At 38.6% G+C, this 23,682-nt stretch overlaps 1 protein-coding gene across 1 annotated transcript in view; it reads left to right on the top strand.

The window, feature by feature from the left end:
- The first annotated feature begins 544 nt into the window (after nt 1-544).
- The window catches only part of LOC311598614 (methyl-CpG-binding domain protein 3-like 2B), a 199,368-nt gene continuing 176,230 nt past the window's right edge, over nt 545-23,682 (top strand). The window contains exons 1-2 of the transcript XR_014779601.1: nt 545-666; nt 2,354-2,424. The gene's annotated coding sequence lies outside the window, so the exon portion shown is untranslated. Of the gene's footprint in view, nt 667-2,353 lie in introns of the transcript that reaches the window.

The raw sequence follows: 23,682 nt of genomic DNA on the forward strand, positions 1-23,682 counted from the left end.
GATTCCAGGACAACCAAGGATTTACACAGAAACCCTGGGTAAAAAAACAAAACAATTTTTCAAAAGAACCTGGGTGTGGTGGTACACGCCTTTAATCCTAGCAGTTGAAAGGCAAAGGGAGCTGGATCCCTGTGAGGTCAAGGCCATCATGGTCTACAAAGCCAATCCTGGCAGCCAAGGCTATACAGAGAAACCCTCACTGGAAAGAGAGACAGAGGGCAGCGGGGGAGGAGAGACAGAGAGATAGAGAGAGCTGATATGTAGAAGACTCCTTACTTGTGTGTCCAGAAGGTTAGATTTTTAATTTCACCTATTCTCCTCATCACAATTACTTATTAAAAATGGCTACCCCCTCAGGCATCTCACAACAGCCAAATACCCAAAGGCAAAACCAACCCTGAGGGTGTGCCCAGGGCATTAAAGAAGGAGATTACACAAGGTAATTTAATTATGATAATACCAATATACTTGGCCTTAGGGTGTGGCCTTCAGTTCTCTATATAAAAGCAAGAAGCAAAAAACCCAGTTCAGAGGCCCTAGGAGGTGGTTACACAGTGGAGCCCTTCTTCAAGGTACAGCTGTTGTGTAGAGAGATCAGAAGGCACAGCCTCTCTTAGGCAAAGGGCAGACCTTCCAGCAAGCTTTGATGAGACCAGGGATCTGGTGGTGAGTGGAAATCCTCAGTCCATTGATTTATACTTTTCCCAGTCCAGGAATTCTCATATAGAAGTACTAGTGATTGTTAATATAGAGAACACCCTTATTTTCAGTTCACTATGGATCTACTAAATTTTAATCTATGATAACATTAAAGCTTAAGATTATTACAGTTTCTTTACTGATGCTATGCCCCTTATGAATCTAAATTTTGAAGCTATGGAGGTACCTGATAATCTGATTTTTAACATGAAATCTGTAAATAGTATTCATTGTATATATCACATAATTCTATGTATAAGAGACCTTCCCCAGTGAAAGAAGTTGTACTTTTGTGTTTCAAATAGGTTTTTAAACTTTTAGAGAATATATTATTACTGTATTATTTCATGACACAATAGTTTACTGACCTTACACTTTTATTGAGCTCCTTGTGCTGAGGCTTATGAACACCCTGCCTACCATGTTTGTGTTCTAGCCATAGGACTAAGAAAGTGAATAATAAGATATTGGAAACCACTCAGTATTGTTGGGTGCTAACTGGGAATTTTGAGGCACTAGATCTTGAGAAAGAAGCAAGTCTGTGGTTAATAATCCTGTTTTAATGGATACTTGATACTGCTGACCTCGGGGGAGATTAACCAATGACTATTAGTTTATTTGATTTTATATGGGTTGTGGTAGTGTGTTTATGTGTTTGTCTGGTTTAGATTTTTTTAAAAGTGAAGTTAACTATGCCCTCTGTTATCCTTGGTGTAGTGTACTTAGCCTCTGTGAGTTGGCATTTTCCCTCTATTATCTTGTGAAGGGACTGATTTGTGGATAGGGACTGTTCTGATATTGCTTTTAATGGAATACCTTATTTTAACCATGTGTAGTAATTGATAGTTTTGCTGGGTATTATAGTCAGGATTGGCATCAGTGGTCTCTTGCTATGTCCAAGGCCTCTGTTCAGGCCTTCTGGCCTTTTGTTCTCTTCACAAATGTCTGTTGTGATTCTGATGGGTTTGCCATTACATGGTACTTGGCCAATTACCTTTGTGGAGTATAATAAAGTTTTCTTTGTTCTGTATGCTTTGTGATTTGAGCATTTTATGACAAGAGGATTTTATATTCTCAAGATTTCTTAATGCCGGTCTTGGTGGCACACACCTTTATTCCCAACACTAGGGAGGCACAGGCAGGAAGCTCACTCTGAGTTTGAAGCCTGCTTCCTTTACTGTGACAGTGGTTTTATTTATCTTTTCTTCTTCTTCTTCCTCCTCTTCTTCTTCTTCTTCTTCTTCTTCTTCTTCTTCTTCTTCTTCTTCTTTTCTTCTTCCTCTTCTTCCTCTTCGTTTTTGAAACAGGGCTTCTCTTGGGTCCTGACTGTCCTGTACTAGCCGGTAAAAGGGTGGCCTAAAATTCACAGAAACTGCCTTCCTCTTATTCCCAGTTGCTGGAATTAAACTGCTCTACCAAGACTGTCTTATTTAACCCAGTGATAATCTTTATAACAGAGCCATAGCTGTCCTGGACTCCTTTGCAGACCAGGCTGGTCTTGAACTCACAAAGATCTGGTTGCCACTGCCTATGGGCTGCTGAGATTGAAGTCATATACAACGACACCCAGTTTCCTTGACAAACTGAACAGGCTTTGTTTATTTATGGGAGGAATTACCTGGCAATTAAGTTACCTTTCTCTTTTTCTATATAGAAGGAGAATTAGATTGGAAAGACAGTCATTTGCAGCTACCCAAGCCCAGTCTGTGTCTCTGCAGTGGAGCCTTTAAGAACAAACTCTACAACCATGGAGGGGACCTCAGGAATCTCAGTTCCAAGCCAGCCTTTAATCGTGAGTACATAATTCACATTAATTGTGGAATGGTCATCCTTGTTTTCTCTTTCTACTTAAAGCTCCCTATGTTCATGCACATTGTACTTTAAAATAAAATTATCTCAAAATGTATAACTTGGTGTCCTGTGAAAGCTGCTTTTTGCTAATAGTATTTGGAAGAAATGTAGGATGTAATTCATTAGTCCATAATGACAACTTTAATCTATGATATGTATTTCTGCAAGTTTTTGTCCTTCTCTGGACAGCTAGTGTTCTTGCCAAAACTTGAGCGGAGGGCTTCTACACTTGTGAGGCCTGTGTGCCACAGAGGGTAGATTTCGAACATCAGTGACCATGAGAAAGAAAAGCTGAGAGATGCACCTTGACAGGAAGAGAGAGGAAATCTGTTGGCAACTGGCTTAGTAGAGACAGACATGCCTAGCTTTAATCCTCCATAGTCACATGACCTAGATTAATTAGAAGCCTCATAACTAGAACCTTCATAATGCAAGCTTTGGTACCTTGGTAAAGATTCAAAATATGTTGCCTCTTCCTCCACATTTTTGTGTCCTAATATTTGAGTTTCAGAAACTTTCACAGAGAAGTTTCATCTATACCTTGATCTGAGAGTTGTTTCTCTTGAGAAAATGGAGGAAAGACCAAACAAAAACTCTGACAATTGTATATAATTAGTAGTATATGAGATCCTGTGTTGTTTACATTTCTCTTTGTTTTCAAAGGGAAGACTCAGAAGAAGCATGATACCCGAGAAACTACAAGAGAAGAGAAAGGCTTTGGAAGCCAAGAGAAAGTTCAGGACCAAAACCAAAATCAGAACCCGACTTGGGGTAACTACCAGTGGGCCTATGAGGTTGACCAGTTGCATCTTCCAAAAGCCTGTGTCTAGAATAACTTCTTACCCTGGGAATATTACCATGAGAAGGAAAGACGAAGAGAACCTGGAGAAACCCCAGCAGCTGTCTGCTTTGGAGAGGTTGTATGACCTTCAGTCTGGAGACAGGAAAGTGAACATTTTATATCCACTGGATCCTAATACCAATGTAAACCAAAGCGCACTGGGAATGCAGGATGAAGCCAGTGGTGTTAAGGATCTGCACACTTCCACAGAGTTCATCCCTGCTCAGCACCCATCTTTGAAAGAGGAACAAGCGGCTCCTCAGCAGTCACTATCTCTCTACTGTCCAGGAGTAACAAGGCCAATGTCTCTTCAGTTGTCACCATCTTATGAGAGAAAAGGAGTGACTACTGCAGACATCCAGAAATAGGCCAGGAAGGTGAAGAGAGCCAGAACGAGACTGGCTGAGGCCGTGGAGGAAGATAGGCTTGCCAGGCTGGTGGAGAACATGAGGGAGTGAACAGAGATGTTTTCAGAAATCCACATTTTAAAAGCTTTCAATGCACATATTGTGGCCTTTGTAAGTTCTACTTGAAATATCTTTATCTGACTTGTATGTAATTTTATATTGATTTATTAAAAAATACCTGCTGTAAGAACTAATCAAGTCTTCTTGTCCAATTTCTTTCTTTTCCCACATGCCCTCCCTCCTCTCCCCTATTTTCTTTCCCTAGTGCTCAGAGAGGGAGAGCCCTTCTCCGTTATCAATTAACCCCAGCCTATCAAGTCTCATCAGAACTTCCTGCGTCCTCTTTCTCTGTATCCTGGTAAGGGATCTTGCAAGGAGGAGGTGGTCCTAGTGCAGGCAACTGAGTCCATGGCAGTGAAAGCCTCTGATCCTTCAACACATTTATTATTACTGATATTTGTATGAAAACTGAATCTGTATCATATACCAATCTGGGTTTTAAATTTCTCATCTCTTTTTTTTCAGTTATATTTTATTTTTCAGCTTGTTGTTATTTATAGTGAGCTCTACCACAGCTAGAGCTACAAGATAAATTTTATCTGAAAAAAATTATCCTGAACTCAAAGTATATAATTTGCCTTCAAAGAAATTAAATACATTATTAGTTTTAAATTGGTGCTTGAACATTTTAGAAGAGGGGGTATCAATGTGACATTTGGAACCACATAAAAGTCAGAGATACTAAAGGAAAAATATCTTATAAGATACTATAAAACAAAGAAGCCACTTATTAGACTGGATTACAGGATATGGTCTAAGTAGGCCAGCAATGGCTCTCTCACAACCAGAAGTCCAACAATCATGTAAGTGTTAAGCCCACACATTGGATGACTCTACAGTACAAATACAGACCTGGAGGCTTTCTGGATAGATAATTGTCTCCAGTCTCTGTTAGAATCCTGCTGAGGTCGGATTTTGTATTGTTCCTAGCAGTAACATACAATAAATGGAAGTCATGAGGGAGGGAAAGCAGAAAAAGCAAAAGCTTCTTCCATGTCATGTGGACTGTCAATAAGAGTGGCCCAGGTTGACAATGAATCTTCATACTTCAAATTACTCCATAAAGGAAATGTCTTTTTCACCCAGGAGAGGTGGTACATGCTTTAGATCTTAGCACATGGGAATTGAGGTGGATCTCTGTGAATTGGAGGCCATTTTGGGCAACACAGTAAGTTTTAGGACAGTTAGATATACATAATAGAGACCCTGTCTCAGAGAGAGGTTATTACAGATGGGGAAAGAAAAAGACTGAGAGAGAAAGAGAGAGAGATAATTCCATATTGGGTTTCTAAAAGCTTAGAATTTTAATTTTACCGAATCTCACCATCACACTACTATCTTCAAATTTATTATCACCTCATCAATGGAAGGGTCTGTGATAAACCCTGCCTCAGGCATCTGACTACAGCCAAATGCCAAAAAGGCAAAAGCCACCCTTAGGGTGTGCCAAGGGCTTTACAGAAGGAGATTCTACAAGATAAGTTAATTATGCTAATAGCACCACACTCCCCTTTAGGGTGGGGTCTTCAGATCTCTATATAAGGGCTTGAGAAGCAAAAAACTCAGTCAGTTCAGAGGCCCTTGGAGGTGGTCACACAGTGGAGCCCTTCTTCAAGGTACAGCTGTTGTCCAGAGAGATCAGAAGGCACAGCATCTCTGAAGCAAAGGGCAAGCTTTGATAAGACCAGGGACCTGAAGGTGAGTGGAAATCCTCAGTCCATAGATTTCTATTTTCTCTGAGTCCACAAGTAGAAGTACTTGTGATAATTGATATAGAGAATGCTCTTATTTTCAGTTTATTATTGAGCTCCAATTTTTTAATCTATCATAACATTAAAATTAAGATGAATATGGTTTCCTCAATTATTTTATGATCCTTGTGAATCTAACTTTGGAAGGTATGGAGATACCTTATAGTATGACTTTTAGCATGGTATCTATACTTAGTGTTCATTATAGAAATCATATAATGCCAAATATATGAGATATTCCACTGGAAAAACTTATATTCTTGTGTTTCAAATATGGTTTTAACTATTTAGATAATATTTTATTAATGTATTGATTTAGGACACATTTGTTTAGTGATGTTATACTTTTAATGAGCTCCTTTTCTGGATACTCAGTTCATGAATGACTTCCATGGCATATATTCATTTCTAGCTCTAGCACTAAGGAAGTAATTAAAAAGAAAATGAAAACCACTCAGTTTTGTAGGAGCAATAATGAGAGGTTGAGGCAAGAGAATTTTGAATATGAAGTAAGGTCATCGTTAACAATCCTGATTTTCATCCCATTCAAAAAGTTGAGCGTACATTTATTATTTAGGTCCACATGATATAATCAATATTTTAGAGTGATTTTTTAAATAAGAGATAGATTGGTTGTCTTTACATTGTTATACTTAAAAATAACTCCCAGTCTTATTCTTCAGCAATGAGAAGTTTATACTGCATTGTTATATGGGAGGATGCAAGGTTAATACAACTTATTATTTCCATCCTCTTGTATATTTGAGGCTTCAATGGTTACATGCTGTATGGTCAGATTTACAGAAAGTTCTGTGAGGAGATGAGAAGAAGGCACATGCCTTTAATCCCAGCACTCCAGAGGTTGAGAAAGCCAAATCTGTGTGATTTTGAGACCCTGGGTCTACAAAAGGATTCCAGTACTATCAAGGATTTACACAGAAACCCTGTCTAACAAACAAAACAAAATTAAAAAGTAGCTGGGTGTGGTGGCAATCGCCTTTAATCCTAGCTCTTGAAAAGCAGAGGTAGGTGGGTCCCTGTGAGGTCAAGGCCAGCATGGTCTACAAAGCAAATCCTGGTAGTCAAGGCTACACAGAGAAACCCTGATGGAAAGAGAGGGGGGGCAGTGGGCAAGACACAGAGAGACTGAGAGAGCTGATAGGTAGAGGACTCCTTACTTGGGTGTCCAGAAGCTTAGGTTTTTAATTTAACACATTCTCCCCATCAAAATTAGTTATTAAAATTGATTATCACCTTATCAATTGAAGGGTCTGTGATAAACCCTGCCTCATCCTTCTCACAACAGCAAACTACCCAGAAGGATAAAGCAACACTCAGAGTGTGCCCAGTGCTTTAAAGAAGGGGATTATACAAATTAAATTATTTATGCTAATACCTAAATATTCCAACTTAGGGTGGAACCTTCAGGTCTCTATATAAAAGCTTGGGAGCTCCAAAATTTGCCCAGTTCTGAGGCCCATGGATGCAGTTACACTGCAGAGACCTTATTTCAATTCACAACTCTTGTCCAGAGAATTCAGAAGACCCAACACCTCCTAAATAATGGGCAGCATTCTTGCATGCTTTTAGAAGACCAGAGATCTAGAGGTAGGAGGAACTCCTCATTCCATGAACTCATTATTTCACTGGTTTCTTGAAATTTCAAATAGTAATATTAGTGATTCTTAATAAGGAGAATGGTGTTATTTTCAGTTTAATATTGGGCAACACAATTTTAATCTCACGTAATATTAAAATTTAAGATTAAAATGGTTTCCTCACTTATTTTATGATCTTTATGAATCTAAATTTTGAATGTACAAAGACAACTTGCAAATTGGTTTTAGCATGGTATCTATACTTAGCATTCATTAAAGAAATCATATAATTTTATGTGTATGAGATCTTCCACAGTAAATGAAGATTTACTCTTTTGCCTCAAATACATTTTAACAATATAGAGATGGTTTTCCTGTGTGTCACCTAAGCCTCTCCATTCTGGTGTGCAAGTCAATTACCTTTACTTTCTAAGTCTTTCTATCCAGCACTGGTTGTCCTAGACTTTGATATATAGAAGTGGCTATCATTGATTTTACAGAGATTTACCATACTAGTTATGGAATTAAAGGTGTACCCCACCTCCAGCAGCTTCATTCTCTTAATTTTAGACAAGTACTATTAAGATTTGGTAAAGAGCTTAAGAGCGTGCACCTGTACCAATGGCGAATAATCCAAACATCTTTTATTTTTAAGGGATAAATCATTACATTGTTACGAGTAAGTGAGTTCTATGAGCACCACATTACCAGTGATACCTAATGTTGTTCAACAATTCCATTAATGACAGGTAACTTTTTGTTTGTTTCTGTTCAGAATACTGATTCACAAAATCTGTGGAATTCCAAAAGAGCCTACTAAGCTGTGTTTCCAAGCTGTTCAAGCTGCTGTGGAAGTGTTTGTACAACTGAGCTATTGTTCCTGGACATAGAATCTCAGCGCAGAATGGCATTATCTGATACCGAAGGCCAATGGTCCAAAGGAGACCTTCTGAACTTACTGGAATCCATCAAGAGTAACATCCCACTAGGTGACTTCCAGACCTTCCAAAAAACCCAGGCGACCTAGACTGGGAAAAAGTAGCTTTTAAACAGTATTCACGAGAAATGTGCAAACTGAAGTGGACACAGATTTCTCATCCTTTGAGGAAGTTCCGCACACTGACAGAATCAGTGTTGGAGGCCAAGGAAGTGATTCATGAACCTGGCAAAACTGAGAAAGTCAAGCCACACCCTGACTTCCCCAAAAGACCCCTGACTGCCTATATGCGCTTTTACAAGGAGAAGCGAGCTGAGTATACTAAGAAGTACCCGAAGTACACCACTGGGCAATTGACTAATGTCATAGCTACAGAATACAATCAGCTGCCTGAGGAGGTCAAGCAGAGTATGTTCAAGACTTCCAGAAGGACAAACGGGAATTCCAGGAAAAACTGACTCAGTTCAAGAAACAACATGCTGGTGGAGGGCCTCCTAAGAAGGCTGTGCGGCCAAAGAATCAAGAGATCAAAGAGTCTAAAAAACCAGAAAGCGTTATGAAAACGGGAATGACTCCTCCAGAAACGGCATTGCCCAAAGCATTTTCCTCCAACAAGATATTTCAGGGAGAACCCAAGAAACCTCCTATGAACGGCTTCCAGAAATTTCACCAGGATTCCTGGTCGAGCCCAGAGCTGCACCATCTGTCCTTCAGGAAGTGCTGGGTTGAGATTAGCAGGGGTTGGCACAGAGTCCCACGGGACCAGAGAGAACTTTATAAGCAACAGGCCGAGGCGCTTCAGAAACAATACTGGGTGAAGCTGAACCGCTGGCTCCAGAAACTGTCACCAGAGGAATATGCAGCCTACACAGAGGCAAAGGCTTCCTGTGGGAAGCGAAAGAACATGGCCATGTCTGGAGGCAGAAGCCCCAAGCGTGCTCAAACAGATGTGCACTCCTCCTCAGGAAGGGGCCTGACAGCAAGGCCTGAAAAGCCACAAGGGCTTATGGATTCTGGGGCAGAATCCTCAGAGACCACTACTGGACGTGATGGTGGCTCCCATGCATCCATTCCGAGTAGCACAGAAGATGGGAAACAGGAAGACTAGAGCAGCTCCTCATACTCTAGCAGTTCAGGTGAAGATAGTTGATGTCTTTCTCGGGGAACCATCTAATTTAGACACTGTTTTATCCACATTTCAATATCAAATCCAAACCCAGGACAACCATGATAGAGAAAGAACTGTCCACTCTTCATTTTTATACTCCCTTGCTTTTCTCTCCTACATCCTTCCTTTCTCACTAAGGACAAAGGAGGAGTGAGAGGAGAAGGGAGTTTGCCATCCTACTGCCTGAATCGGAGTCCTGGGCACAGGAAGAAGCCTTCAGAAGCAGCACATAAAAGATGTTTACATTTGATTTGACCAAACTATGAATCATCCTTACAAAGCTTACCTATGAGTATATAAACTGTATCAGCTCATTCTAGGGAGGGTTTCTCAGGCCTTGGCGTTGGACCCAATGAACACCAAGTCTGAAACCAAGAATAAGTAGAAACACTAACAGATAGGTACGAACACGTACTATTTCTCTAACATTATCTGATTGGTCTTTAATACCACAGTACCCTTTCTGGTGTTACTTTGCTGAGTGCAATTTTAAAGAAAATTAAAACAATTTCTATTTCTTTAGCTGCTGAATATTCTAAGCCATATTCATGTATATTTGCTTTGTACTATATTTATGAGTACTCCTGAGTCTTTATTTTTTACTGAAATATTGACTTCATTTATTTTTGCTCATGTATAGATTGTAGAATTTCTAATGTTAAAGAGTAGTAGAATATGTTGATAGATATCTCAAACATAGAATGTTTAAATAAGGATGTAACGATATATCTTCCGAATTTTGTCATTTATTTAAGGTGAAATTTCTCAAAAAATGTTCTTACATTTTCATACTTAATGCACAACATTATTCTGATTATAGTGAATCCTCGTCTCTGTGTTCTCTAATGAAAACGTTTGTTTTGGTGTATGTATATTTTTCAACTTTTACAGTTTTTATAAATTTTTATTTAAGTTTTTAATGATGTTGGATCAAGTATATTTATGTAGCTATATTAGAATATCATATTAGTATTAATATTTTCTCATCTGTTTTTTAAAATTTTGGTTAATACTTATAGGATAGGGATCCATAATATTGTGTTGATATATGGTTTTCAATAAGTTATAGAATGTTGTCAGAAGAGATATTTACTTATACAAATAAAGAATTTTAATAAATGTTGTGTATTGATTTTATCATATCTTTAATCAAGTAGTGATGGAATTCCTCTGCAGTGTAATCCTCAGAGCTCTCTAGAGATACCCAGAGAATACACAGGTCAATGGATACATGTGGAGAAGTGTAATTATGGAGGTTGAGAAATCTCATGAACCATGTATTAGTGAAGTCCTCCCTCCCTCCCCCCCCCCCACCAAATGCCTGAGCCTGAGGACACTGTGGTATGAAACCCAGCCTAAGGTGAAATAAAACAAAATGTCCATGCTGAATTCAGGATTCCTAGCAGCTGCCAGCTTGGAATGAACCCTACAACTCTGAGTCACATAACCAATAGTTTTTGTATTCCATTGCAAGAGTGTTTTTTATACTAAGCATAGGACAAATTCAAGCTCATACAATCCTTTTATGGGATTTTGAGACAATTTCTCTCCACTGCATAGGCCTGGCTATCCTAGAACTACTATGTACATCAGCCTTACCTTGAGCATAAAGAGATTCACTGCTTTTTGCCTCCCAAGTCATGCACACCTTCAATCCAGCACCAGGAAGGCAGGGTCAGAAGGATCTCTGTTTATAAGGGTTATAGTGCAAGGAAATTTCAATTTCAAGGCTTCCATGGGCTACATTAACGAGTGAACTCAAATCCATACTGGCAATTCAGTAATGATTTCTTACAACTCTTAATATGAAAGGCCTGGGCTACAGCCCAATGAGAGAGTATGTGTGGAAATCCAAAGACAAATGAACAAAACTATAAAATAGAAACAAGGCAATACTATGCAAAAAGAACTTAATGAAGCAGGCATCAATAGAGCACACCTTTAACTCAGTTTGCACTGGGTGGAATATCTATTTTCCCAGGTCCCCCAGAGCTACAGAATGTTTTAGGATAGAAATAAATAAACAGAAAATACATAAATTTAGAAGTGAATGATATTTTATGAAGCCGTGGATAAAGTGGTGTTTTAGACATAATATATATTAGAATTAAGATCCTAGCCTGTCATGTAGGCACATACCTTTTTTCCTCTCACTGGGGAGGTGGACACAGGCAGATCTGTGTGATTTTGATGACACAGAGTTCTTCAATGGGATCCTAGGACAGCCAAGCCTATGTAGAGAAACCCTGCCTAAAAAACAAAACAAAACAAAAACTTAGCTGGACATTGTGACACTGTCCTTTAATCCTAGAACTTGGATGGCAGAGGCAAGTGTATCTCTGTGAGTTGGACGACAGCTGGTCAACCTAGGTAGTCCAGGACAGCCAAGGCTACAGAGAGTAATACTGTTTTGAAAAACAACAACAGCAACAACAAAAACAACAACAATACAACCCAGAACACACGCACACACACACACACAAACACACACACATACACACACACACACACACACACACATATACACACAATGAGAAAGACAGAGGGAGAGAAGGGAGAGAGCCTAAAAAGAGAGAGAGAGAGAGAGAGAGAGAGAGAGAGAGAGAGAGAGAGAGAGAGAGAGAAAATGAGAGAGCAAGCAAATATTTATTTTCCTCTGTGGTAGAAAATGTTTTCTTTAGGGTGTGAAGGATTAATATCGTAACTATTAGGGACAGAACATAGATCTGAAACTAATTATGCAAGTTTATATAGAGAAAAATGAAATAAAAATATTTAATTCTAGGTATAAAGTCGTGGCAAATATCTTAAATTCCAGCTCTAAGCAGACAGAGGCAGACACGTCTCTGAGTTGAAGCCATCCTGGTCTATAAAGTGAGTCCAGGACTTCTAAGACTTACGGAGATATCCTGTCTCAAAAATTATATTCAATAAGTATATAAATACATAAATTACTAAATATAAAATAAAATTAATTTTTTCTAAGGAATATCATTTTTGTAGTAGGGTATGTAAAGGATTAATCACTTAATTATTAAGGTAGGAAGATAGAAGTCTCACAATTTATATTAGAATGAAGTGTTTATTTCCAGCTATGCAGTGGAAGCACACACTTTTCTTCCAAGGACTCATCACTCAGAGGCATGCTGATTTCTGAGATGAGGCCATCCTGGGCTACGGAGTGAATTTTAGAACAACAAGTGTCAAATAGAGAGTGTGTCCAAAAAAACACCCAAGTATGTGCATAATTCTGTGTAGGATTAAAGGACAATTAACCAAGAGGCACAGGAATAGTAATTACATAAGCATGATTTACCAAGAATGACATGACATTTCAGTCTTAAAACTAGCAAATTCTGTTTTAATACTTAGTCATTGTTTTAACCTCATATCCATTTCTGTTCCTACTACAAAGCACATAGTACTGTGCTGGAACTCACTAGATAGCCCAGGCTGGTGGTGAACTCACAGAGCCTGTAATGCCTCTGCCTTCCCAGTGCTGAGATTAAAGTCTTTTAATACCACACCTGGCTTTCTGAGGACAGGGCTGCTCTGTGTACCAGAGCTCATCCTCTCCTGGAATTACTTTGTAGACCAAACTGCCCTGGAACTCATAGAAATCTGCTTGTCTCAGCATCATGAACTGCTGGTATTAAAGGTGTGCCCCATGATGCCTGGCTTACATAGGACAGGTTACTCTGCACAACAGAGCCCTAGCTGTCCTGGACTCACTTTGGAGACCAGGCTGGCCTTAAACTCAGAGATCTGGCTGTCACTGCCTTAGGCGGTGCTGAGATTAAAGGCCTGAACTACCAACATAGCCAAGTAAGTCACCTGGACACGAGGGCACCTTTGGAGACTGAAGCACCAAACAACAAAGGACTAGGCATAGACTGGACCCTTTACACTCCTAGATTTGATTGGCAGCTTGGATTCCTGGAAGTTGAAGTTCGAAGTTGAACTGCTTTAGGACAATCCTAAACCAAGGACCTCAAGACCAAATACAAGAAGAAACAAACAAACCAAATATACACAACAAAGAAAAATATTAAAAGCTGCAAGGGAAAAGGGCCAAAATCATTTAATGGCAAAGTTATCAGAATTAAACCCGACTTCTCAGCAGAGACCATAAAAGCCTGAAGTGCCTGGACAGAGATCCTGCAAACCCTAAGAGACCACAGATGCCAGGCCAGGCTACTTTACTCAGCAAAATTATCAATGAAAAAGAAGAAACAACACACCCAATTTGTGGGATACACTGAAAGGAGAGCTAAGAGGAAAATTAATAGCACTAAGTACCTTTAAAAAGAAAGTGAAAACACCCCACAGAAGCAACTTATCAACACAGCTAGAAGCACTAGAAAAAAAAACAAGGAGAAACACCCAAGAGGAATAGACATCTAGAAATAATCAAACTCAGAACTGAAATTAATAAATTAGAAACAGAGAAAACACTCCAAAGAATCAACAGCTGCTGAGGTTTCTTCAGGTTCTGTTGGTCTTTCCTTCTCATGGTGATATTCCCAGGGTTAGAAGTTATTCTAGACACAGGCTTTTGGAAGATGCAACTGGTCAACCTCATAGGACCACTGGTTGTTACCACAAGTCGGGTTCTGGTTTTGGTTTTGGCCCTGAACTTTCTCTTGGCTTCCAAAGGCTCTCTCTTCTCTTGTAGTTTCTCGGGTATGATGCTTCTTCTCAGTGTTCCCTTTGAAAATAAAGAGATATATAAACAGCACAAGATCTCATATACTACTACTTATACACAATTGTCGAGTTTTTGTTTGGTCTATCCTCCATTTTCTCAATAGAAACAACTCACAGATCAAAGTATAGATTAAACTTCTCTGTGAAAGTTTCTAAAACTCAAATATTAGGACACAAAAATGTGGAGGAAGAGGCAACATATTTTGAATCTTTCCCAAGGTACCAAGGCTTGTGTTATGAAGGTTCTAGTTATGAGGCTTTTAAGCCATCTAGGTCATGTGACTAGGGAGGATTAAACGCTGGGCATGTCTGTCTCTACTAAGCCAGTTGCAAACAGATTTCCTCTGTCTTCCTGTCAGGCTGCATCTCTCAGCTTTTCTTTCTCATGGTCACTGATGTTCCAAAAGTAACCTCAGTGGCACACAGGCATCACTAGTATAGAAGCCCTCCACTCAAGTTTGGGCAAGAACACTAGCTGTCTAGAGAAGGACAAAACCTTGCAGAAATACATATCATAGAATAAATTTGTCATTATGGACTGATGAATTGTGTCCTACATTTCCTCCAAATACTATTAGCAAATAGGAGCTTTCACAGGACACCAAGTTATATTTTTTGAGATAATTTTATTTTAAAGTACAAATGTGCATGAACATAGGGAGCTTTAAGTAGAAAGACAAAACAAGGATGACCATTCCACAATTAATGTGAATTACGTACTCACATTCAACAGCTGGCTTGGAACTGAATTTCGTGAAGGCCCCTCCATGGTTGTAGAGTTTGTTCTTAAAGGCTCCACTGCAGAGACACAGACAGGGCTTGGGTAGGTGCAAATGACAGTGTCTTTCCAATCTAATTTTCATCTACACAGAAAAAGAAGGATAACTTAATTACCGGGTAATCCTTCCCACAAATAAAGAAAAGCTTGTTCAGACTGTCAAGGAATCTGGGTGTGGTTGCATAGGACTTATCTCAGCAGCCCATAGGCAATGGCAACCAGATCTTTGTGAGTTCAAGACCAGCCTGCTCTGCAAGGTGAGTCCAGGACAGCTAGGGGTCTGTTATATAGATTATCTCTGGGTTAAAAAAGACATGCTTGGTGGAGCACAGTTTGATTCCAGCAACTGGGAGTAAGAGGCAGGAAGTGTTCTGTGAATTTTAGGCCAGCCATTTACCAGCTAGTACAATAGTCAGGACACAATAGAAACCCTGTTTCCAAAAACCTAGGAGAAGAAGAAGAAGAAGAAGAAGAAGAAGAAGAAGAAGAAGAAGAAGAAGAAGAAGAAGAAGTAGAAAAGATAAAATAAAAAACACTGTCACAGTAAATGAGGCAGTCTTCAAACTCAGAGTGTCTTCCTGCCTGTGACTCCCTAGTGTTGGGAATAAAGGTGTGTGCCACCAAGACTGGCATTAAGAAATCTTGAGAGTATAAAATCCTATTGTCACAAAATGCTCAAATCACAAAACATTCAGAACAAAGAAAACTTTATTAAATTCCACAAAGGTAAATGGCCAAGTACCATGTAATGGCAAACACATCAGAATCACAACAGACAATTCTGAAGAGAACAAAAAGCCAGAAGACCTGCACAGAGGCCTTGGACATAGCAAGAGACCACTGATGCCAATCCAGACTATAATACCCAGCAAAATTATCAATTAGTACACATGGTGAAAATAAGGTATTCCATGAAAAGCAATATCAGAACAGTCCCTATCCACAAATCCATCCCTCCACAAGATAATAGAAGGAAAATGTCAACTCACAAAGGCTAAGTACACTACACCAAGGATAACACAGGGCATAGTTAACTTCACTTAAAAAAATCTAAACCAGACAAACACACAAACACACTACCACAACCCATATAAAACCAAATAAACTAATAGTCATTGGTTAATCTCCCCCAAGGTCAGTAGTATGAAGTATCCAATAAAATAGGATTATTAACCACAGACTTGCTTCCTTCTCACCATTCTACTGCCTCGAAATCCCCAGTTAGCACCTGACAATACTGAGTGGTTTCCAATATCTTTTTATTCACTTTCTTAGTCCTATGGCTAGAACACAAAGCATGATAGGCAAGGTGTTCATGAAGACTCAGCACAAGGAGCTCAATAAAAGTGTAAGGTCAGTAAACTATTGTGTCATGAAATAATACAGTAATAATATATTCTCTAAAAGTTTAAAAACCTATTTGAGACACAAGAGTATGACTTCTTTCACTGGGGAAGGTCTATTATACATAGAATTATGTGAGAAATATAATGAATACTATTTACAGATATCATGATAAAAATCAGATTATGAGGTACCTCCATACCTTCCAAATTTAAATTCTTAAGGGGCATAGCATCAGTGAAGAAACCATATTAATCTTAAATTTTAATGTTATCATAGATTAAAATTTAGTAGATCCATAGTGATCTGAAAATAAGAGTGTTCCCTATGTTAACTATCACAAGTACTTCTTTATGAGAATTCCTGGACTGGGAGAAAGTATGAATTAATGGACTGAGGATTTCCACTCACCACCAGACCCCTGGTCTTATTAAAGCATGCCTTTTGCTTCAGAGATGCTGTGCCTTCTGATCTCTCTGGAAAACAGCCCTATCTTGAAGAAGGGCTTCACTGCGTAACCACCTCCTAGGGCCTCTGAACTGACTGAGTTTTACCCTTCTCGAGCTTTTATATAGAGATCTGATGACCCCACCCTAAGGTGGAATGTTTAATATTAGCATAATTCACCTGTACAATCTCCTTTTTGAAGACTGGGCATATTTCCAGTGTTGTTTAAACCTTCTGTCTATTTGGCTGTTGTTAGATCGATGAGACAAGGCTTATCATAGACCCTTCAATTGATGAGATGATAATAACTTGAAAGGAACTTAGTGTGATGGAGAGTCTTGATTAAAAATAGAATGTTTTGGATAGCCAACTAAGGAATTTTTGTGCCTTCTCTCTCTCCCTTCCTCCCTCCTCGCCTCCCCCCCTCTCTCTTTCACTCTCTCTCTCTCTCTCTCTGTATGTCTCTGTCACTAATTCTTTCTGAAACAGGATCTCTGTTATGTATCTCTGACTATAGTCAAACTAGCTGTGTAGACTAAACTAGTATCCAATTCAAAGATCTGCCTCTGCTTCCCATGTTCTGAGATCCAAGGCATGTTCCACCACACATGGCAGAGAAAGATATTTCCTTAATGGAGTGAAGTGAAGTAGGAAGAATCACTGTGAATCTGGGTCCCTCTTTCGGTGGCAGTCCACATGAAATTTAAGAAGCTTCAGGTTTTTCTGCATGTCCTCACCCATGCTAGCCATTTTGTCTATCTTAATGCTATGAACCATGTGAAATTCAACTTCATAGAATTCTCTCTCACACTGGAGGCAATTAGCTATCCAGAAATCCTCCAAGACTCCAGGTCAATATTAGTACTGTAGAGTCATCCATCCTTGAGGAATGAAGAGTTGTTGGATTCTGGCTTTCCTGGTGCTGAGACAGCCATTGATGGACTAATTAGACCACATCATGTCATCCAATCTAATAAGTGTCCCTTTTGTTTTACAGTCATCTTCCCAGGTCTGTTTCTCTAGAGATCATGACTAACTTATGATTCCAAATTTCACAGCAAAACTCACAATTCTATATTTAGCAAGAAATAATTTAAAAATCACTATGTATTTAATTTCTTTGTGGTGAATTATATACTTTAAAGAAGATAAACCTTCCATTAATCACAGGACAGGGAAGGCTAAGGGTGCTGGATCTCTTTGATTTGAGGCCAGCCTGGTCTACAGGGCTTGTTTGAGAAATGCTAAAACCATTACACAAAGAAAATCTGTCTCCAAAAGGAAAAAGAGGAACAAAGCAACAACCATAAACTTGTTTACAAAGAACAATTTAATGTTCTGGTCTTTGTATCTAATATAAAGACACTGCTACTCTAGTCAGAATCGCCATTATCTCAATGAATTTTTTATTTCAGCATTAGAAGTTCTTCTATTTTTGTCAATAGTCCAACATCTCCAAATATCTATAAAAGTAGAAAAACTGTTCCAATATAGTTTTTTTAAAATAAATTTTAAGCCTGGTACTTGTTATGGAGATCAGGTTGGATTAGAACTCACAAGCTGTACAACCATACCAAGCTGACTATTTTCTGTAGAAGATAAAAATGTAGAGGATAAAATCTGTTCATCAGGGTTGGTTGTGGTGGTGTACTCCTTTAATCTCAGCATTGTGGAGAGAAAATAAGATCTCTAATTGACCAGCCACAGCTCCATAGTGAGACTATTTCTCAAAAAACAAACAAAACAAATGAAAAGTAAATGTTTATGTATTAAAATAAAAATTGCTATTTCATAAATTGAAAACTCATGTCTGTCCTTGTAAACATGCTTATATAATAACCACTTATGAGCCTTGTGGTTGATTTTCCTTTAATCAAACTTAGAATTATATACATATTTTGTTTTTGGAGACAAAGTTTATCTATAGTCCTGCCTCTTCTTAAACTCACTTGTAGACCAGGATGGCCTCAGCTTAGAAATCTCCTTGCTTCGTCCTTCTTAGGGCACAGCTACTTAGAAGGGTAAAGACGTGACAACATTTATAATACCTGTATGGCTTCAAATTATCATCACTTAAGAGAAATCTTGGGCTTGTTGTTAAAATGGAAACATGTATTGATTCCAGAAAAACAAACAAGACAAGTGCAAGGCAATGCTGTAGACAGCAGCAGCATGTTGGTCTCCTTTTATGACCACACATGTTAACCACTTAAAGACTTAGTATCAAACCCTAGAGAACCACTCAGGGTACCTTATTCCTGAAGACTAACAGAGAAAAACCATAATTAGATTTGGGTTTGAGATTCTTGCCTCTTGATCTCTTACTCTCCTACCTCTTTCTCTCTTTCTCTGTCTATGTCTCTTTCTCCCTTGGGGTACCTCTCCTCCCTTTCCTTCCCTCCTCATGCTCACTTAAATCATATAATCTAAAAAATAAATGAAATTATGACTTGAAATTGAACAATTTTGGGTAAAGTGCCCCCTTTTTTCTCCCATACAACATAATATTCCAATAGTACAAGTAAAATGGTAGATATAGCATTCCCAGGTTGCTGTGTTCCTTATGCCTTTGCAGGATATTTGATTCCATTGTGATCCTTGAGACAGTGAATTGCAAAAGCCAGCCTTTGGTTTGGGGGTCCTTCAGCCCTAGCACACAGCTTTCATCCAAGAGGTTTCAACACACTAGATTTAATAAAGTTATCCCTAGGTCAAGAAGCAGAGCAGGAAATCAGCTGATTTCCAGGTATTCCATGAAAACCCATATCAAAACAGTACCTATTCACAAATCCATCCCTACACAAGATAATAAAAGGAGAATGCCAACCCACAGAGGCTAACTACACTGCACCTTGGATAACACGGGGCATAGTTAACTTCACTTTAACAAAATCTAAACCAGACAAACACACTACCACCACCCACATGAAAACCAGATAAACTAATAGTCATTGGTTAATCTCCCCAAAGGTCAGTAGTATCAAGTATCCAATAAAACAGGATTCGTAACCACAGACTTGCTTCACTCTCAGGATTCTCCTGCCTCAACATCCCAAGCTAGCACCCTACAATACTGGGTGGTTTCCATTATCTTTTTATTCACTCTGTTCGTGTTATGGCCATGTAGGTCACAAGACTAAGGAGGATTAAAAGCTGAGCATGTCTGTGTCTACCAAGCCAGTTCCAAACAGATTTGCTCCATTTTCCTTTAAGGGTGACCCTCTCAGCTTTTCTTTCTCATGGTCACTGATGTTACATATCTTCAGTCAGTGGCACACAGGCATCACTAGTGCAGATGTCCTCCATTCCAGTTTGAACAAGTACACTAGCTGTAGTGAGACAAAAACCTTCCACATATATATCTCATAGATCATCATGGGTTGATGAATTACAGCCTACATTTCTACCAACTAGTATTAACAAGTAGTGAACAGCTAGACACAATACATTAAGTTACATTTTTTTGACCTCACATTATTGGAGAGTACATCTGAACACTATATTAAGGAAGCTTAAATATAAAGAGAAAAAACAATGATGAACATTCCACAATTACTGTGAATTTTGTACTCAGGGTCAAAAGCTGCCCTGGAACTGAGTTTTCTGAAGGCCTCTCCATGGTTATAGAGTTTGTCCTTAAAGTCTCCACTACAGAGATGCAGACTGGGCTTGGGTAGCTGCAAACAGCAGTGTCCTTCCCATCTAATTCTTCTTTTATGTAGAAAAAGAAATAGGTACAATAATTTTCAGGCAATCCAGCAAGCAAATTGTGTTCAGACTGTCAGGGAAAATGGGCCTGGTAGTACAGGCCTTTAATCTCAGCACCCCCTGAGGCAGTGACAGCCAGATCTTTGTTAGTTTAAGGCCAGCCTGGTCTCCAAAGTGAGTCCAGTACAGCTAGGGCTCTGTTGTGCAGAGTAACCTGTCCTATGTAAGCCAGGCATCATGGGGCACACCTTTAATACCAGCAGTTCATGATGCAGAGACAAGCAGATTTCTATGAGTTCCAGGCCAGTGTGGTCTACAAAGTAATTCCAGGAGAGGATGAGCTCTGGTACACAGAGCAGCCCTGTCCTCAGAAAGCCAGGTGTGGTGGTCAAAGACTTTCATCTCAGCACTGGCAAGGCAGAGGCATTACAGGCTCTGTGAGTTCACCACCAGCCTGGGCTATCTAGTGAGTTCCAGCACAGTACTATGTGCTTTGTAGTAGGAACAGAAATGAATATGAGGTTAAAACAATGACTAAGTATTAAAACAGAATTTGCTAGTTTTAAGACTGAAATGTCAAGTCATTTCTGGTAAATCATGCTTATATAATTACTACTCCTGTGCCTCTTGGTTAATTGTCCTTTAATCCTACACAGAATTATGCACATACTTGGGTGTTTTTTTGGACACACTTTCTATTTGACACTTGTTGTTCTAAAATTCACTCCATAGCCCAGGCTTGCCACATCTCAGAAATCAGCATGCCTCTGAGTGATGAGTCCTTGGAAGAAAAATGTGTGCTTCCACTGCATAGCTGGAAATAAACACTTCATTCTAATATAAATTGTGAGACTTCTATCTTCCTACCTTAATAATTAAGTGATTAATCCTTTACATACCCTACTACAAAATGATATTCCTTAGAAAAATATTTAAATTACTAAATATAAAATATAATTATTTATTTATATACTTATTGAATTTAATTTTTTTGAGACAAGATTTCTCTGTTAGCCTTACATGTCCTGGACTCACTTTACAGACCAGGATGGCTTCAACTCAGAGACGTGTCTGCCTCTGTCTGCTTAGAGCTGGAATTTAAGATATTTGCCTCCACTTTATAGCTAGAATTAAATATTTTTATTTTATTTTTCTCTATATAAACTTGCATAATTAGTTTCACACCTATGTTCTGTTCCTAATAGTTAGCATATTAATCGTTTACATACCCTAAAGAAAACATTTTCTACCACAGAGGAAAATAAATATTTGCTCTCTTTCTCATTTTCTCTCTCTCTCTTTTTTTGTCTCTCTCCCTTCTCTCCCTCTGTCTTTTTCATTGTGTGTGTGTGTGTGTGTGTGTGTGTGTGTGTGTGTTTGTGTGTGTGTGTGTGCGCGCGTGTGTTCTGGGTTGTATTGTTGTTGTTTTTGTTGTTGCTGTTGTTGTTTTTCAAAACAGTGTTACTCTCTGTAGCCTTGGCTGTCCTGGACTACCTAGGTTGACCATCTGTTGTCCAACTCAGAGAGATACACTTGCCTCTGCCCTCCAAGTCCTAGGATTAAAGGACAGTGTCACAATGTCCAGCTAAGTTTTTGTTTTGTTTTGTTTTAAGGGTTTGTCTACATAGGTTTGGCTGTCCTAGGATCCCATTGAAGAACTCTGTGTCCTCAAAATCACACAGATCTGCCTGTGTCCACCTCCCCAGTGAGAGGAAAAAAGGTATGTGCCTACATGACAGGCTAGGATCTTAATGCTAATATATATTATGTCTAAAACACCACTTTATTCATGGCTTCATAAAATATCATTCACTTCTAAATTTATGTATTTTCTGTTTATTTATTTCTATCCTAAAACATTCTGTAGCTCTGGGGGACCTGGGAAAATAGATAGATATTCCACCCAGTGCATACTGAGTTAAAGGTGTGCTCTATTGATCCCTGCTTCATTAAGTCCTTTTTGCATAGTATTGCCTTGTTTCTATTTTAGTTTGGTTCATTTGTCTTTGGATTTCCACACTGTGCTCTCTCATTGGGCTGTAGCCCAGGCCTTTCATATTAAGAGTTGTAAGAAATCATTACTGAATTGCCAGTATGGATTTGAGTTCACTCGTTATTGTAGCCCATGGAAGCCTTGAAATTGAAATTTCCTTGCACTATAACCCTTATAGACAGAGATCCTTCTGTCCCTGCCTTCCTGGTGCTGGATGGAATGTGTGCATGACTTGGGAAGCAAAAAGCAATGAATCTCTTTATGCTCAAGGTAAGGCTGATGTATATAGCAGTTCCAAGACAGCCAGGCCTATGCATGGAGAGAACTTTTCTCAAAATCCCATAAAAGGATTGTATGAGCTTGAATTTGTCCTATGGTTAGTATAGAAAACACTCTTGCAATGGAATACAAAAACTATTGGTTATGTGACTCAGAGTTATAGGGTTCGTTCCAAGCTGGCAGCTGCTAGAAATCCTGAATTCAGCATGGACATTTTGTTTTATTTCACCTTAGGCTGGGTTTCATACCACAGTGTCCTCAGGCTCAGGCATTTGGTGGTGGGGGTGAGGAAGGGAGGGAGGACTTCACTAATACATGGTTCATGAGATTTCTCAACCTCCATAATTACACTTCTCCCCATGTATCCGTTGACCTGTGTATTCTCTGTGTATCTCTAGAGAGCTCTGAGGATTACACTGCAGAGGAATTCCATCACTACTTGATTAAAGATATGATAAAATCAATATTCAACATTTATTAAAATTCTTTATTTGTATAAGTAAATATCTACTTCTGGCAACATTCTATAACTTATTGAAAACCATATATCAACACAATTTTATGGATCCCTATCCTATATGTTTTAACCAAATTTCAAAAAGCAGATGAGAAAATATTAATAATAGAACTATCTTTTCATATAGCTACATGAATATATTTGATCCAACATCTTCAAAAACTTAAATAAAAGTGTACAAAAATTGTAAAAGTTGTAAAATGTACATACACCAAAACAACGGTTTTCATTGGAGAACAAAGAGACAAGCATTCACAAAAATCAGAATAATATTGTGCTTTAAGTATGAAAATGTAAGAAGATATTTTGCAAATTTCACCTTAAATAAATGACAAATATTTGAAGATATGTCTTTACATCCTTATTTAAACATTCTATGTTCCAGATATATATCAAAATATTCTTCTACTCTATTAACATTAGAAATTTTCCAATCTATGCTTAAGCAAAAATTAATAAAATGAATATTTCAGTAAAAATAGTCTCAAAGGTACTGATAAATATATTATAAAGCAACTATACATGAATATGGCTTAGAATATTCAGCAGCTAAAGAAATAGAAATTATTTTAATTTTATTTAAAATTGCACTCAGCA

This window comes from Acomys minous, assembly GCF_964271855.1.
Source record: "Acomys minous genome assembly, chromosome: 5".
NCBI lineage: Eukaryota > Metazoa > Chordata > Mammalia > Rodentia > Muridae > Acomys > Acomys minous.